We start from the raw sequence: 16,252 nt of genomic DNA, 5'->3' as shown, positions 1-16,252 counted from the left end.
ATCATAATTTGTTGAAGCTATGTGTTGAATTTTAATCTATCCTGTCTACTTTACGACATAAAGTAATCTAGAATATCAAAAAATATATTTATTAATATATGTATATTTGTTATCAAGTGATGTTGGTGAGATGTTGAAAAAAATGGTGTGGTCAGAGTGAGTTTGTCTTTGACTTCCTCTGTTTTTTTTTTTTTTTTTTTCTTCTTCCTCTGTCTTTGCTTCAGAGCTGCAGTAAATTGATATAACTGCTGTGTGGAAGGAAGATTTCATACTGGAGTGTTTTAATAATGAGAACAACATGAAGATCATTCTGCTTCTGTTCTGTGAGTTCATTACATTATATTAATACATTTACATGCAATTCAGAAACAGTCATGAATTGTTTCATGCTTCACAGTAATTTTAAGCAACTATCATCCTTTTTTATTTTATAGATGTATTAATCTGTTGTCAAGCTGCAGTGACAGATCTATTAACTGATCTGGGATCAAATGTGATCATAAACTGTGATCTTGATGAAAATGATGTTTATTTGATTTTACTGAAAACAGCAAAACCTCCAACAGTGATTCTAGTTGTCAAGCTCCGGTTTGTGAACCACCTTTTTATCCTAATAAAACATTCAGAAAGAAATATTCAGTGCAGTTTAAACATGGTCTGGTTATTAATAATGTGACTGCTGATGAATTAGGAGTTTATTACTGTATGAACACACGCACACCTCCAAAACTCAGCAACAGCATCAGAATATACTTCAATGGTGACTTCATTTACTCCTTAATAATTGTGATTATTTACTTTTCATTATTTGTTATTTATTACTTTATACACACCATCATAGTTCTCCCTCGTTCCAGAGATGAATGTGCTCCAGTAAAAGACTGACAGTAACAGACTGAACACTTTCTTCACAGAATCAGCTCAACTAACTGAGTGTCACAATCATACAGTTTATGAGTTTATTGATCAGAATCAAACACAATATCAGATTATCATCATCATATCTGCTCTGATGAACGGACTTCTGCTCATTCTGCTGATCGGTGAGTTATTATTATTATTGTTCTAAAAATTATCAAATTAAATACACATTAAGGTAAAAAAAATATTAATATAATGCTGTTCTCTGTAGGTGAAGCTTTTATTTGGTTGTTTATTTATTTAATCATTTATTTATTTTGTTTCCATACTTTATACAGTTGAGGTCCAAAAGTTTACATCCCCCTTTCAGAATCTACAAAATGTTAAATATTTTACCAAAATAAGACGGATCATATAAAATGCATGTTATTGTTTAGTTCGTACTGACCTGAATAAAATATTTCACATAAAAGATGTTTACATAAAGTCCACAAGAGAAAATAATAGTTAAATAGTTGTTTTATAAAAATGACACTGTTCAGAAGTTTACATACGCTTGATTCTTAAAACTGTGTTGTTACCTGAGCCGTTTTATATATATATATAATTGTTCATGAATCCCTTGTTAATCTGCGTGCTGTTCTTCAGAAAAATCTTTCAGGTACCACAAATTATTTGGTTTTCCAGCATTGAAAACTTTTTAACAGAATGGAGATGTGTACATTTCTCTTATTTTGCCTAAATATCATATATCTTGTAGTTCAAGTTCTCTGTGTCTTTCTTAGTTTCTGCTGCTGGAAAAACAGAAGGGATGGAGTTGGCACATTCATAATGCTGATCTGCAGACAAAAGTTATATATCAACCATAAGAACCAAACAAACTGTATCTGTAATGTAAAGACAGTTTCTATATGGGCACATTTTAAAGTTGTGGCTTTTTTTTTTTTTTTTTTTTTTTTTGTAAATGTTCCTTACATTATTAAACCTCAGTTAATCTTGCCGTGTTGATGTGTATTTCTTGATTTGTTTCAGTCAGAATTTGTTTTTCTGTTATAATGTTATTGACTCATTCATGTTCTATGGGTGGGGTTTCTGTAAAAACCTGCTAGACCAGTGATTTGGTAGAAGGAAAATTATCAGACATGAAATAAAAAAAGAGAGTAAGGTTTCATGTGAAATGACAAGAACTTTAAAAAATATATTTTCTGTCAGTCATCAGAGATAAAATGAAACATTTATGACTATTTATTTATGTATTTTATTTTGTATACTGTTACATTTAACAGATTCTGTGTCCTTGTATCTTTTGACAGAACAGAGTTTAAGTAAATATATTTGAACAGAGTTTAAGTAAATATATATGAACAGAGTTTAAGTAAATGTATATGAACAGAGTTTAAGTTTATATATGAACAGAGTTTAAGTAGGTCACATCCTCAGTCTCTGTGAAGAAACCCTTGACGAACACATGAACAAAACCTCCTGCTGGTGTTGCAAACAGAAAGTTGTTTTTGTTTATTGGGGACTTGTATTTTTTCCCTGAATTTCAGGATATTTTTATATATCAATATATATTTGTTATATAGTTTTTTGTATTAATCAGAAATCTACACAGTGTAACTACACAGACTGTGGTTAAACTGAAAACTCTAGCCAAAACCATGAATATGTTCCACTGGTTGGTCACTTGGGCAGTTACTGTCACCTTTGTCTAGACTGAAGGTTTAACCTTGAACCGAGTGCAGTGTTTCTCCTGCACCTTTATGTATCTCAGTTCTCACAGTTGTCTGAAACTCAAATAGATACAGCAGTTTGTCTGTTTTGTCTACTGTTTATCTCACATTTAGTGTTTCAATAAATGTAAAGCCCCTTCACACAAGTGTGTAATGTTTTGAATGTCCAGCACTTAATAAACTGCAGCTGTCAAAGCTGTTGTTAAATATTCACACCTGATCTTTGTATTTAAAGTTTATCAGTCTGTCTTGACTTTTCTGTACAAGTGGAGAAAGAAAACAGCGACACCACGTGGCTCACACCGGAAGTTCCAGTTTATTTAAACACGATTTATTCATGGAATCTGCTGTTCCTTTATATTGAAATCTCAAAAACATTAACATACAGTAAAAGGACAATTATAGTTTATGAATTTAAATCTCTTATCATTTCCTTTTTAGTTTGCTAAAACAGTTTTTGTTGAAGCCTGTCTTGACAGACCGTGTGAATCTTCTCTCTTCTTCAGTCATTAATTATGAAGGAGGTTCAGAGAAGTCACAGAATCATAATGATTTCTGTGAAATGGTTCAGATATGAATAATTGAAGCCTAAATTAATTTGATTCCCAATCCCAACAAAATTTCCTCTTTGGTTTAGTGTTTGCAGTATGCTGTCTACAAGATCTCTCTCTCTCTCTCTCTGTTTCCTCCATCCTTCCTCCATCCTTTCTCTCTCTCTCACATACACACCACACACGAGACGGCATATGATAGAGAAATGAACATTCAATGCACGAGCAACAGCTCTGATGGACATTCCTGCAGTCAGCATGCCAATTGCACACTCGCTCAAAATTTGCGATGTCTGTGGCATTGTGCTGTGTGATAAAACTGCACGTTTTAGAGTGGCCTTTTATTGTGGCCAGCCTAAGGCACACCTGTGCAATGATCATGCTGTTTAATCATCATCTTGACATGCCACACCGGTGAGGTGGATGGATTATCTCGGCAAAGGAGAAGTGCTCACTAACACAGATTTGTGAACAATATTTGAGTGAAATAGGCCTTTTGTGTACATAGAAAAAGTCTTAGATCTTTGAGTTCAGCTCATGAAAAATTGGGGCAAAAACAAAAGTGTTGCGTTTATAATTTTGTTCAGTGTATATAGACACCATTATTAACTAATCCTTCTACTGTTCCTTCCTGTGTAGCATCTGTTGCTACAATTTTTTGGAAATATCCAACAGATTGGTCTCTGTCGCTGTCTGGATTGGTTAGCTTTCATATGCCAAGGGGTTCATAATAGTCCTTCAGTTTACCATCAGTCTCTAAAAACAACATTAGACAAATGGGACAGACAGTCAACTATAGTTCAGTATGTGGATGACAGTTTTATCTGTATTATGGAGGAAAATAAACACGAGAGACATGGAAGTGTTGATCGACTTGTTGCACATTGATTTGAGACATGCAGACATATACCTCATGTATGCCATCCTCAATCTCACTTAGTAACCGTTCATGACAGGACAAATGGTTTATGTAAAAATTCTAATGGCAAATTCGGCTAATCACACTGATAGCAGTTAAAGTGCAGGGTAAGACCCATTAGATGCTTTAATCACATGAATGTACTTATAAGGGGAAGAGAGAAATAAAAAAAACTTAAATTAGCAACAAACTACTAAACCAAACTATTGAATGATTTTTATTTTTTGGTGTTTTTAGAAATTATTAAATATTAAATTAGTGACATGAAATAGAAATAGGTGACCGGGTGTATTTATAGTCTCCTCGTTTTTTTATTAAGCTATATGAAAATTAGGGAATCTTTTTTTTTTTTTTTTTTTAATCCATTCCTTCTATTCTGGTATTAATGTTGCTAGATTTCAGGAATGGAGTAAGTGTTTATTCATTTAGCCCAGCTTCCAAAAATTAGCACTTCCAAATATGCACTTGTTTTGTAATTTATTAAATGTACCATCAAGCGATAAAATGAACCAAAAATTCTAAAGTTTGATGCCTTGTTTTTATTCTTTATTTTGCTGTTCTCATGACAGCTGTATGTGACATGTAAAGCCAATTGTGCCTATAGGCTCATTAAGATCAGTAACTTATGTATCGACTAACACATATGAATACTTGGCATATGTAATTCTGTTTACTGCACCGTTGGCCTTCATCAAACTGTTCCCTCAAAACAGGCTATATATTTTTTAATATTTCAATAATGTTTGTTACTATTATTGATATTTATATTATTTCTTTGTATTTATATTTATAATAGAATACGTTCAATTATCCCACAGATATCTTTGAGACTAAATCAAAGTAAAACGTTCGTTAAATGTTAACGTTGTCCTCTGCTGCCCTCAAGAGGCTGTACATGTAAATGTTTTATTTAATAAGCATTAAATTATTTGTATAATAACTCTAACTCTTATAGGTGGGGAAAGGTGTAGCTTTCTAGTTCCTCTTCTCATAAGAAGACTATTTTCTAGTTCCTCTTCTCATAAGAAGACTATGCTTCCCCGATGAGCCAGCCTCCTCGGGCCACACCCCCCTCACAGATGCCGCAGCCGGTTGAGTTTCTGGATGAGTTTGCTGGACCCTCTCAGGCTCCTGACATCTCATTCGGGGCTCAGGAGGAAGACCTTATGTCGATCGCCTCATCACAAGGCGGGCGTGAGTCCTCGGGAGATGAGCATTCGGTTACGTTGCCTCCCTCGGGAGCGCCAGCGTTGCCCTAGTCTGATCCCAAGCTGACGGCCGTGCATTCCCGGGCAGCTGAGGGCATCGGGCTCGAGTGGAATCCTCCACCCTGTCCCGAGCGCTCGAGGCTGGATGATTGGTTCCTGGGGGCTGCTCGTGCTGATCACCAGCACCCCCCGCTGGTTCCTTTCTTCCCGGAAGTGCACCAGGAAGTGACCAGTTCATGGAGGCACCTTTAACTGCCCGAAACCGTTCTGTTGCTTCCTCCGCCTTCACTGCCCTCGATGGCGGAGCTGCCAAGGGGTATGCTGGGATTCCCCCAGTGGAGCGCGCTCTGTTGTGATGCAACTGTGTCCTCAGAGCACCTCCACATGGCATGGTGGTCCCAAGCTTCCCTCCAAGGCCTGTAAGTTCTCATCCACGTTTGTGGCCAAGGCTTACATAGCTGCGGGTCAGGCCGCTTCTGCCCTGCACGCCATGGCCACTCTTCAGGTCTACCAGGCCAAGGTGCTCAAAGAGCTGCACGGGGCAGTGCTGACCCAGGGGTTTTGCAGGAGGCGTGCACTGCTACCAACCTTGCTCTCCGGGCAACGAAGGTTACTGTGCTCTCCTTGGGTCAGGTGATGTCCACTTTGGTGGTCCAGGAGCGCCACCTATGGCTAAACCTGGCAGACATGAGGGAGCCTGATAGGACTCAGCTCCTCAACTCCCCGGTCTCCCAGGCTGGCCTCTTCGGTGACGCGGTGGAGAATTTTGCCCAGCAGTTCTCTGCCGCCCAGAAGCAGTCTGAGGCCATTAAAAACACATCCTGCCCCGGCGGCCCGCTGCTGCCTCCACACTGCCGCTGGTGCACCCACCTCAGCCTGCTCGTCCTCGAGGGCGCCCCCCGTGGTCTCCTCCACTCCCGTTTGGCCACAGCAGCAGCCTTCACCCCGGCCGCAGCGAGGAGATGGCCACAGAAGGGCAGCTCAGCCCGTCTCTGCCCCTAAACCTGCCAAGCGTCAGGCCAAGCAGCATTCCTGAGATGGGCGACCCGGAGTTGGGGATGTCAGCTCATCAGGAGATGGTAGCAGGACCACTCCTTCCCCCGAAGGGGGGGCCGGGGGAGAATCCTTTGTTATCGTCCTCTTTTTGTTCCGCCACTGGCCCCTCGTCCAACCAGGTTTCAGGGTGTTCCCGCGACGATGGTGGGCAAGGATGCTCCTGTCATGAGTGAGGAGGTCGCGACCCTGCTGGCAAAGGGTGCGATAGAGCCGGTCCCTCCAGCTGACATGGAGTCCGGCTTTTACAGCCTCTACTTCATAGTACCCAAGAAAAACAGGTGGGCTACGGCCAATCCTGGACTTGCGTGCCTTGAACCGAGCTCTTCACAGACTTCCGTTCAAGATGCTAACGCCCAAGCGCATTTTCGAATGCATTCGTCCATTGGATTGGTTTGCAGCAATCGACCTGAAGGATGCGTACTTTCATGTCTCCATTCTTCCTCGCCACAGACCGTTTCTTCGGTTTGCTTTCGAGGGGCAGGCATATCAGTACAAGGTTCTCCCATTCGGGTTGGCCCTGTCTCCCCGTGTCTTTACAAAAGTCGCGGAGGGATCCCTGGCTCCTCTCAGGGAACAAGGTGTCCGTATCCTCAACTACCTCGATGACTGGCTTATTCTAGGTCTTTCTGGAGCGCGGTTGTGTGAGGACAGGGATCTGGTGCTCAGACACCTTGACCGTCTGGGTCTTCAGGTCAACTGGGAAAAGAGAAAAATCTCCCCTGTGCAGAGGATCTCTTTTCTCAGTATGGAAATAGACTCGGTCGCCATGTTAGAGAAGATTATGAGCTGTGCGTGGGATCTGTTTTTTCTGTATTGAAATAGTCTATTCAAGGGCAAGAGAGCGTTTCCACTGAAATGATTAAACCTTGAATGGAAATGACACAGCCTCTTACTCATTTTCTGAATACCACTCGGGTTGCTCCATATGAGACCGCTTCAGCACTGGCTTCACGACCGAGTCCCGAGATGGGCATGGCAACAGGGCATGCTTCGAGTGACTGTCACTCTGGCCTGCCTCCGAACCTTCACCCCGTGGTTGGACCTCTCGTTTCTACGGGCTGGCGTTCCCCTTGAACCAGTGTCCAGACATGTTGTTGTGTCAACAGATGCCTCTGCCACGGGCTGGGGTGCTATGTGGGATGGGTCAATAGATGCACTCGCCCCTTTGGGCCAGTAAGGACCTGCTCGGTGTCAATCCGCTTGCTGCGCCATTCCACTCCACGGATTGGATACGTGCGCTATTTCCCTCAGGTGAGTTCCTCAGTTCAGAACCCTGGGTTCCTCCAGCACTGTTGATGTCCAGCACTTGCGTGCATGCCCTATCGGTCAGACCGCCCTGTGTGGGACTAGGTGCCTCCATGTGTTGTGATTCCCCTTTCTGGGCAATCCCACATGTGTATCTCCACAGTAAGTCTCTTCGTAGCATGTGTGTTAGCTTTTACAAGCACCTTGCCAGGTCTGTCGTTAAAACTTCCACCCTGCGGGCTGGGTACCTCAGAATTCATGTGTATCACCACCTCTTGATTGATACCTGCCTTGTAAGTCCTCCTATGAGCAGGCAGCCTGCTAGCATACGTCCAGCTGGAATATGCTACCCAGTGTATTCTGTGTCAAGAATAGGTCCTCACTCATGCTGGCCTCACGACAGGGTGCAATCACTCACACGGGTCACTGGAAGACAGCCATGTGGCGTTTTGTAAGGGACCCCATTCGTCAGTCTCTTTCTGATGTAATGTAGAACGTGACCAACTGAAAGGGAACGTCTAGGTTACGTATGTAACCCTCGTTCCCTGAAGGAGGGAACGGAGATGTTACGTCCCTTTGCCACATCGCTCTTCCGCTGAACGGCCGGGTCACTGGGCTCGGCTCCTCAGTGAAGACTTGAATGCAAGTTGCTTGCGCTGCTCCTTATATACCCACACAGCGGGGCGGAGCTCGGGATGCAAATCCCGCAGACCAAGGTACATTGTGTACCATTGTTTCGTTTTGTTACCACTCGAAGGTGATTGGGCTCTTGGGCGAGACCCCATTCATCAGTCTCTTTCTGACGTAACGTCTCCGTTCCCTCCTTCAGGTAACGAGGGTTACATACGTAACCTAGACGTTTTTCTCCATTGGTTTGGCTCATTTCTTGAAACAGACCGGACAGTCTCAACACTCTAAGTTCATTTGGCAAAACAGTCTTACAGTTCAGCACAACACTATAGCTCACTTGCAAAAGCTCATATCTCTCCCAAAACTGTTCACTCATGCTTCAAAACTAAATTACTTTCCCATATAAAGAGTCAGTGCCACGGAAATGGCAAAGATCCTTCTTATTTGCTTTGGCTCATTTCTTGAAACAGACCGGACAGTCTCAACACTCTTGGTGCTTTTGCCAAAATAGTGTGGGTGGTTTGGCACAACACCATGGTTCACCTGCAAAAGCTCATACCTCTCCCAAAACAGTTCACTCATGTGTCAAAACTAAATTTCCTTCTCATTTAAACAGTCAGTGCCCCCAAAATGCTTCGTCCCTTTGGCAATGTGTAAGCACTGCAAGTCAATATGTTTAGATGTTTTGTCACTATGGCAGAGGACCATTGAAATATCCCTCATGTCCACCTTTCAGTCTTAGCCCAGTCCTTCAGTGACAATGGTTACTGTACTGTTTTTTCTCTAGCTAACAGAATACAACTGTGTATAAAACTGAAAAAAAGAAAGAAATAGGATTTTAGGGTAAGAGTAGCCTCCAAGGTTTGACATCACACATTGCACTCACACTGCCAAGGAAATTGTAACCATTATCATTCACACACATAAAGTAACTTCCATATATCAGAGTAAAAAAAAATGTATACAGCATAATATACTGTAATATAAACACACAAACAAAAAACAATGAAAATGATATGCAGCCTACAGTGCTGTAAATAAAGCTGGAGTTTCACAACTAACAGTTCTTCACTGGCCACCGTCCTCACCCTCCTGGTCATCCACACGCTGCCTGTCTGGCCACAGATTCTCGTCCACATCACAGCGTATAATCTTCCTTGCGATGCAATGAGGGAAGAAACGGCGTGCATGTCGCAACCATCCCCTACAATGATCTCCTGTGATATCTTCACATGCAGCGTCCATTGCATGGAGCAGGGACCTCTGATCTTGAGCCCGATGCTCATACACTCTCCACCTCCAAGCAAAGAAAAACTCCTCAATTGAATTGAGGAAAGGAGAGTAAGGTGGTAAGAACACCATGACCATCCTTGGATGAGTAGTGAACCAGGCCCTGATGAGCGGGCCACGGTGGAAATTCACATTGTCCCATACAATGACATATCGTGGTAGGTGAGGCCCTACGAGACCTCTCTCATTTTCAGAGATCAAATCAAGATGAAGGCGGTCCAAGAAGATGAGGAGCTTCTGTGTATTGTATGGGCCAAGAATGGGGATGTGAGTGGCCACACCCATTCTCAGATATGGCAGCACACATAGTTATATTACCCCTCGCTGGCCTGGGACATCCACCGTGACCCGGTGGCCAATAATATTACGGCCACGTCTTCGGCCCTTGGCCAGGTTGAAGCCAGCTTCATCCACAAACACGAGGATGTGAGGGGTCTCGTTTCCTTCCAATGCCATTATTCTCTACAATGGCGTAAAAAAAGAAAACATAAAATCAGTCATACAGAAGAGTCATACACCACATTTACAGACAATTACATAGGAATGTTCTATGTTCTCCACAAGTTCAATATACTACTGGCCACTACTCCAGTGGTTCCAAACCTGGGGTACATGTACCCCTATGCAGAGGTACTACAGGGAGTATTTGACAGAAAGGGGAGGAGGAAAATCATCAATGACTAGACTTACTGAAATGTTACAGTAAAACCCACAGTATTAGATAGATTTAAATGGGAGGCACTAATTGCAGCTCTTTGACCCTTTTTCTTATTGTATGTTATATACTTCAAAATAAGGATTATAATGATAATTGCATCATACAGTAAGCTGCAGTTTTTAGGCAAAATGTTGAAGTCAGATAAATCAAATACTTTCATACCTGGATTACCTGGATACACAAATCAGGTAAAGTGGGTACTGAAGCCAAAAAAGTTTGGGAACCACTGCTTAATTGTAAAAAGGTTATAATGATGGACAACCAGTAACTGACTTGCATGTACATACTGGTACCACAGCTCTTTCACTCTATCAGAGTTCCTCTCAAATGGTACCCTGTAAATTTGCTTCATTGTCATCTGATACTTCTTCAATATCCGGTCTATTGTGGAGATGCTTATAGAGTTGACATTTTGGAATATGGCATTGTCTTGTAGGATTGCAGCGCGCATCTGTCTCAATGTGATGGCATTATTTGCCATCACCATGTTACAGATCTCTTGTTCTTGTTGTTCACTGAGAAGTTTTCCTCTACCACCCGTGCAAGGTTGTCGTCCAATCCTAGACATAGAATTCAAAGGACAACACTCCATTCGTAATGTATACCTTATGTATTCCTTACAGAATGAGTTACCTATGTAATTGTATTGTTGTTTTACTTACAGTAACTTTTCCACAATCTAATGCATCACTGCACAGTGACTGGAATACTACTGTAAACTGTATCATTTGTATTTTTGTTTTACTTACAGTAAATTTTATTCAATATAATTGATTACTGCATTGTGAGGCCATGGTTGATGACATGGTCTATAATTGTGGCCCGAATTTCATCCGGGACAGCATGGTGTCTTCGTGCTCCTCGGCCTCTTCCCCCTATTCCACCACCACGCACCCTTACTCCTCCTCCTCTTCTTCCTCCTTCTCTTCCTCTTCCGCGAGCAGGCAGCTGCCCTTGTTCATTTACTTGGCCAGGTGCCTCCATGTTCAGAAATTGTACTGGTCCCGCATGGTCAAGCTCTTTACATACATGTTTGGCAGCATTCACAGTCATGGACAGCACCTGTCATGTAACTAAACATACTGCTAGATTGGTCATCTGAGATGTGTGAAAATCCTCCTTCATTAGTCAAGTTCTAGTTTCACCTGACTGTCAATTGCTGTAATAAATTTATCAAATGTTCCAAGGATTCATGTATGGTATTAATGGTATTATGTTCTTGTCTAATTTTGACAATTGAACAGACTATTGTGCATGTGATGACTTATACAATGAAATGACACTGACACTTTTTGGAGTGAACAACCATTAGACTGAGAATCAACAATCAGTTTAGATCAACAAGATCTATTCATTTGGAAATTGTGCTAAATGTAGGCTACCTGTACTTAATCATTTGCAAAGATGTACTGAATAATTGAGACAAGTACTTAGACATTTGCAATTTGATGAAATGAATGAGAAAATCAATTCTGTTCTGAACAATTGCCAAGTGGTTTGGAGGTTTGTCCATGTTGTTTTGAGAATGTAATTTCTGTTTCAAGAAATGAGCCAAACCAATGGAGAAAAACTCTAATAGAAGTCAGTCAGTCAATATGCTATGTTATATTTTTTCTTGATATTTTTTCATTTATATAGTATCTTTAATTTCTTTTTATTTATATTTTTTTTTTTATATAGTTTATTTAATTTCTTTATAATTTTTATAATGTTGATGGTTCGTCAATTTGTTACTTTTTTTTTATTTGGATATTTTTTCTTTTAATGTGCCCCATCATTTCAGAAAGTGGTAAAACGATTTTTATGTGCCCCATCATTTCAGAAAGGGCGGAAGTATAAACAAAGGCATCGATTCAGCTCAAGAGGCAGCGCAAATCATCTCTTTAATTGCAAGCTACAGCACGAAATAAACCTGAATGAACATCAGAAGGTATGCTGTTGAAAGATACTTTACTACTAAAAATATATCATCGCTCATGTAATGATACAATGTTTCAAGTGCAGAAAGATGATGTCAATAGGCTTATGAACGTGACTTCACCTACGTTTACCTCAGGAAAGTTAACCAGTGTTCACAGTTAGTTAGTTTGCTATAAAACACTTCAAATGTGCTTAATAGGCATGGCGCCGGTATGAGATTTTGACGGTATGATAACCTTAAGCAAAAAAATATCACGGTTTCACGGTATCACAGTATTGTTGTTACAGCTCTGAAATGTTATTTTTAAATGACTGGGCAAAAAAACAGATCAGTTTTTCTTCCGCGGGACACAATATATTTTGTTTTTGAACAACATACAAAAAACAGTAGGATTAGATTATTTAATTATCTTTTTTTATTTGATTTGTTTGATTTTCTTCCAATAATTTGTTCATCACGAACAGTGAGTGATCTGCCTGTTACAGTATTTTTCTCTGTGTGTCCGTCTTCAGCGTCTCTGGCCTGTGTAAACGGGCGTTAACAGACTTCATATTTTCACATAAATGACGGTATAAACAAAGGCGTCGATTCAGCTCAAGAGGTACTGCGTATGTGTCGAGCTCATCCGTCTGCACTCATCTGCGGTTGAGTATACTTTTGAAAAGTGGTGCACGAGACGGAAAGGAATGCTGAATGTGAAGTGTACACGGGCCTTAAGTTCGGCCATCCTACACACACGTGACTGAGCGCTCGCTCGCACCAACAGGAGGAGGAGGGGTCAGTGTTACTCTCTACACTGCACTCAGCCTGAGGGATTCCTACTCTACTTTCGGTCATTGAGGAGACATGGAAAACAGCGCATACCGCAGGAACGGTATAATGGAAAATATAAGTGTTTTTGAAACCGTGAAATTTTCAAATCGCAGTATACTTGAAAACGGTAATCGGCCCATGCCTAGTCTGTGGTTTTAAAAGGTTGCATTAGCGATTAAAGAAAAAAACACTTAAGCAAAACATGATCAGGTCAAAGTGGCTGAATAATTTTTGGTCCCAAATTTTTTTAATTTTACTGGTAGTCCACAGTATGAAGAATTTTTGGGGTATATTATGTCAGTTTACTTTATTTTGCTATTACATTAATGAACTATAGTGTCCTGCACCCACTAGTAAAAAATAAACATTATATCTGGTGTCTGAATAATTTTTGGTTTGCCTTTGTATGTATGTGTATGTATAGATAGATAGATATACAGTCATCATTGTTGTATCATTATCCTGTTAAACACCATGTTAAACACATCTCTAAATAATTTCAATTCAAATTAAAATTTTGCAGTAATTGTTATTAAGAGGAATGTCTTCGCTCAAATTATACTACTGGTAAAATCTTAAATCCACTTTAATACTAGACAAATCAAACTACTGTTGACTAAAACTAACTGCACATGCACCGGTAAACAAACAACAGTAATACAGAATGTTAATATTGTTAACGTATTGTTAAAAATAATAGTTACAGCAGACAAACCAGGGTTCCTCAAATCTTGCTCTGGAGGACTGATAAACCAATTTCCATCATTTGTAGTGTATTTACAACACCGCAAGTTTTCCCTTTTCTAGTTTAGATAAAGCATTTGACAACCAAAACACAGCAGGCCGAACACAAATACAAGCAACAAACTACATCAGACCTTCACTAGGAAGTACAGCACTTGTTTGTCCAAACAGCGTTTCATTCAGAATTCATCAAACATACCTGATCATCATGATGTCCCAATATTATCAATATCTGATTTATCTGAATAGATTTCATGTAATTACTTATGCAATTATGAGGAAATACTACTTTAAATACTACGTAGTGATCCTGCTTCTGTGTGCTTTACGGGCAACATCAGACGGAAGTGACATCAACAGTAACCTGGTCAACATCAGAAATGCGCACCAGATATTTGTTAATATTTCTCAAATTTACTTCACTATATTAAAGACTCCTGAGAGACAAGTTGATTTTCACATGTTTTCACTATTAGTAATATCGAACAGGTTTCTGATTACCATACGTCACAAATCAGCTCTTAATACTTTTCAGAGTGATGCAAATAGACTTAACTAGTCCACAAAAAAACAAAACATAGATTACAAAATACTGTGCCATTTTCAGTTGGAAAAAAAAAAACTTTTAATTTGTATTCTGGATCCTGATCCCCAGATGAAACATTTCTCTGAATGAAGTTCTTGTTTTCTTTAATGTAATTCCTGTAATTCCAATTTTTATTTTATTTTTTAAATGTCTATAAGAGCAGCTTTTTTTTTTTGTTTATTTTTCTGTAGAAGAAAAAAAAAAGAGAGAGAATTAACAACAACAGGGAAAAAACACACTAGCTGTGTCATGAATTTGACTTTAAAATAGTTTTCAAAAATGACATTTCTACAAGAAGAAATTACTTTTTTCCCCTCCAGTCTATAACGATCATGATCCTAGTTCCTTTCTCTTGTTTTCATCCTGACAGTTTATTCAAGTTCTTTTTATTCAAGACTCAAGGGTAATATTCTCTGATGATTTGATGCTTGGAGAGATTTAAATTAGCAAGTTATTTACCATATAGACTGTCATGTCTTCGTTTTGTACTGAGAAACACGAAGACTGAAAAAGCAAATCCACTCACAGCTTTGTCATAAATTTGCCTTTCAAACTTTGCTTGTTTATATGCTCACCAGTATTGGTTGTGTGCTTGTTTTATTCACCTGACCTTTTTGAATTTATTGGTCTGAACACCGACATTTGTATCATCTGCACAGTTTATTGGGTGTTGAACACAAAGTTCATCCACATACAGTGAAACACCTGAAAGTACCTGAGGACTGAAACTGAAGAGGATTCTATTATAGAGACACTGAACACTGTTTACTTTCTCATGAAGCTCTAACACTGTTTTCAGAGACTAACTTGTAGGATTGGACTATTGCAGATAATATTTGTGCACTGTATGAACACACAAATTAATTTGACTGTGAATTAGGAATGAATGCATCAAACCTGCAGTTCTTCAGAAAAATTCAATTTAAATATGTACAATATATAAACATACAAAATATGTTTTAAAAATTGTAAACAAAATGAAAACAAACACTTGTGGTATAAAAATATTGACATAAAAAATGTGACATTTACTTTTTTCTTATATACCATCACACACATTTTCATGATAATTCAAGCAGGGAGGACCAATGACATATTAATAACTGATTATAAGTATCATAAACAATGTAGCCTACTTTATTTCCTGTGAACTTTCTGTTCTCATATTTCGATGATAAGTGAACTTGTACAGTCATTAAAAGCAAATATTGTACAAATGTCCCTCCGGACGACACTTTTGGCCACCACTGTGAATGTGTAACAATAAAATAAGCATTTATTGCAGTACATTGAAAAATTTAAACACTAGATTTCCATATATGTAAATGTATTATTGCATTATATATTCCTGTATATTTTTAGTCTGTAAGGGCAATATACAAAGAATAACAATGCTGAAGCAAAGTGTTACAATGTGCTTCTCCAGATTAACTGAGTGTTACGATGTGTTTCTACGACGCATTACTTTGTGTTTCTCCAAACTGCGTTTCATTTAGAAATCATAAAACATACCCATGATGCCCTAATAGTATTCTTATGTTGTGTTTAACACACAATTATTTCTGGAATTATGGTTACTGCTCATCCACTTCTGTATGCCGTGTGTACGTAATGTCGTCAAGAGTTACCAGGAAAAATTTCAGATGTGAGTTTTTATTTTACTACATCAAACTTCATCTTCTGATTAATATGAAGTTACGTGCCAAAATTCTGCAATGTTCAGCACACAAGGAAGAGGTAGCCTGAGATAAAGCATGCAAATGATCCGAACACCTAGATCTACAGTTTGTTGGGTCTTGAACATAAAGAACATAAAATCTGACCGAGGTGTAATAAGGAGTTAATGAATCAAGTTACAGTTTTAATCTTCAGAAATATACAGTAATCAGTAAAGAATACAACTTTTATTTAAAAACGGTAAACAACATTAACAAACACTTTTGTTATAGAGTCCAGGCAGCAACATACTGTCAAACT

The sequence above is a fragment of the Cyprinus carpio genome, unplaced genomic scaffold (assembly GCF_018340385.1).
Source record: "Cyprinus carpio isolate SPL01 unplaced genomic scaffold, ASM1834038v1 S000006811, whole genome shotgun sequence".
In the NCBI taxonomy this organism is placed as follows: domain Eukaryota; kingdom Metazoa; phylum Chordata; class Actinopteri; order Cypriniformes; family Cyprinidae; genus Cyprinus; species Cyprinus carpio.
The sequence above is the reverse complement of the archived record's forward strand: the minus strand, read 5'-3'. Positions refer to the sequence as shown.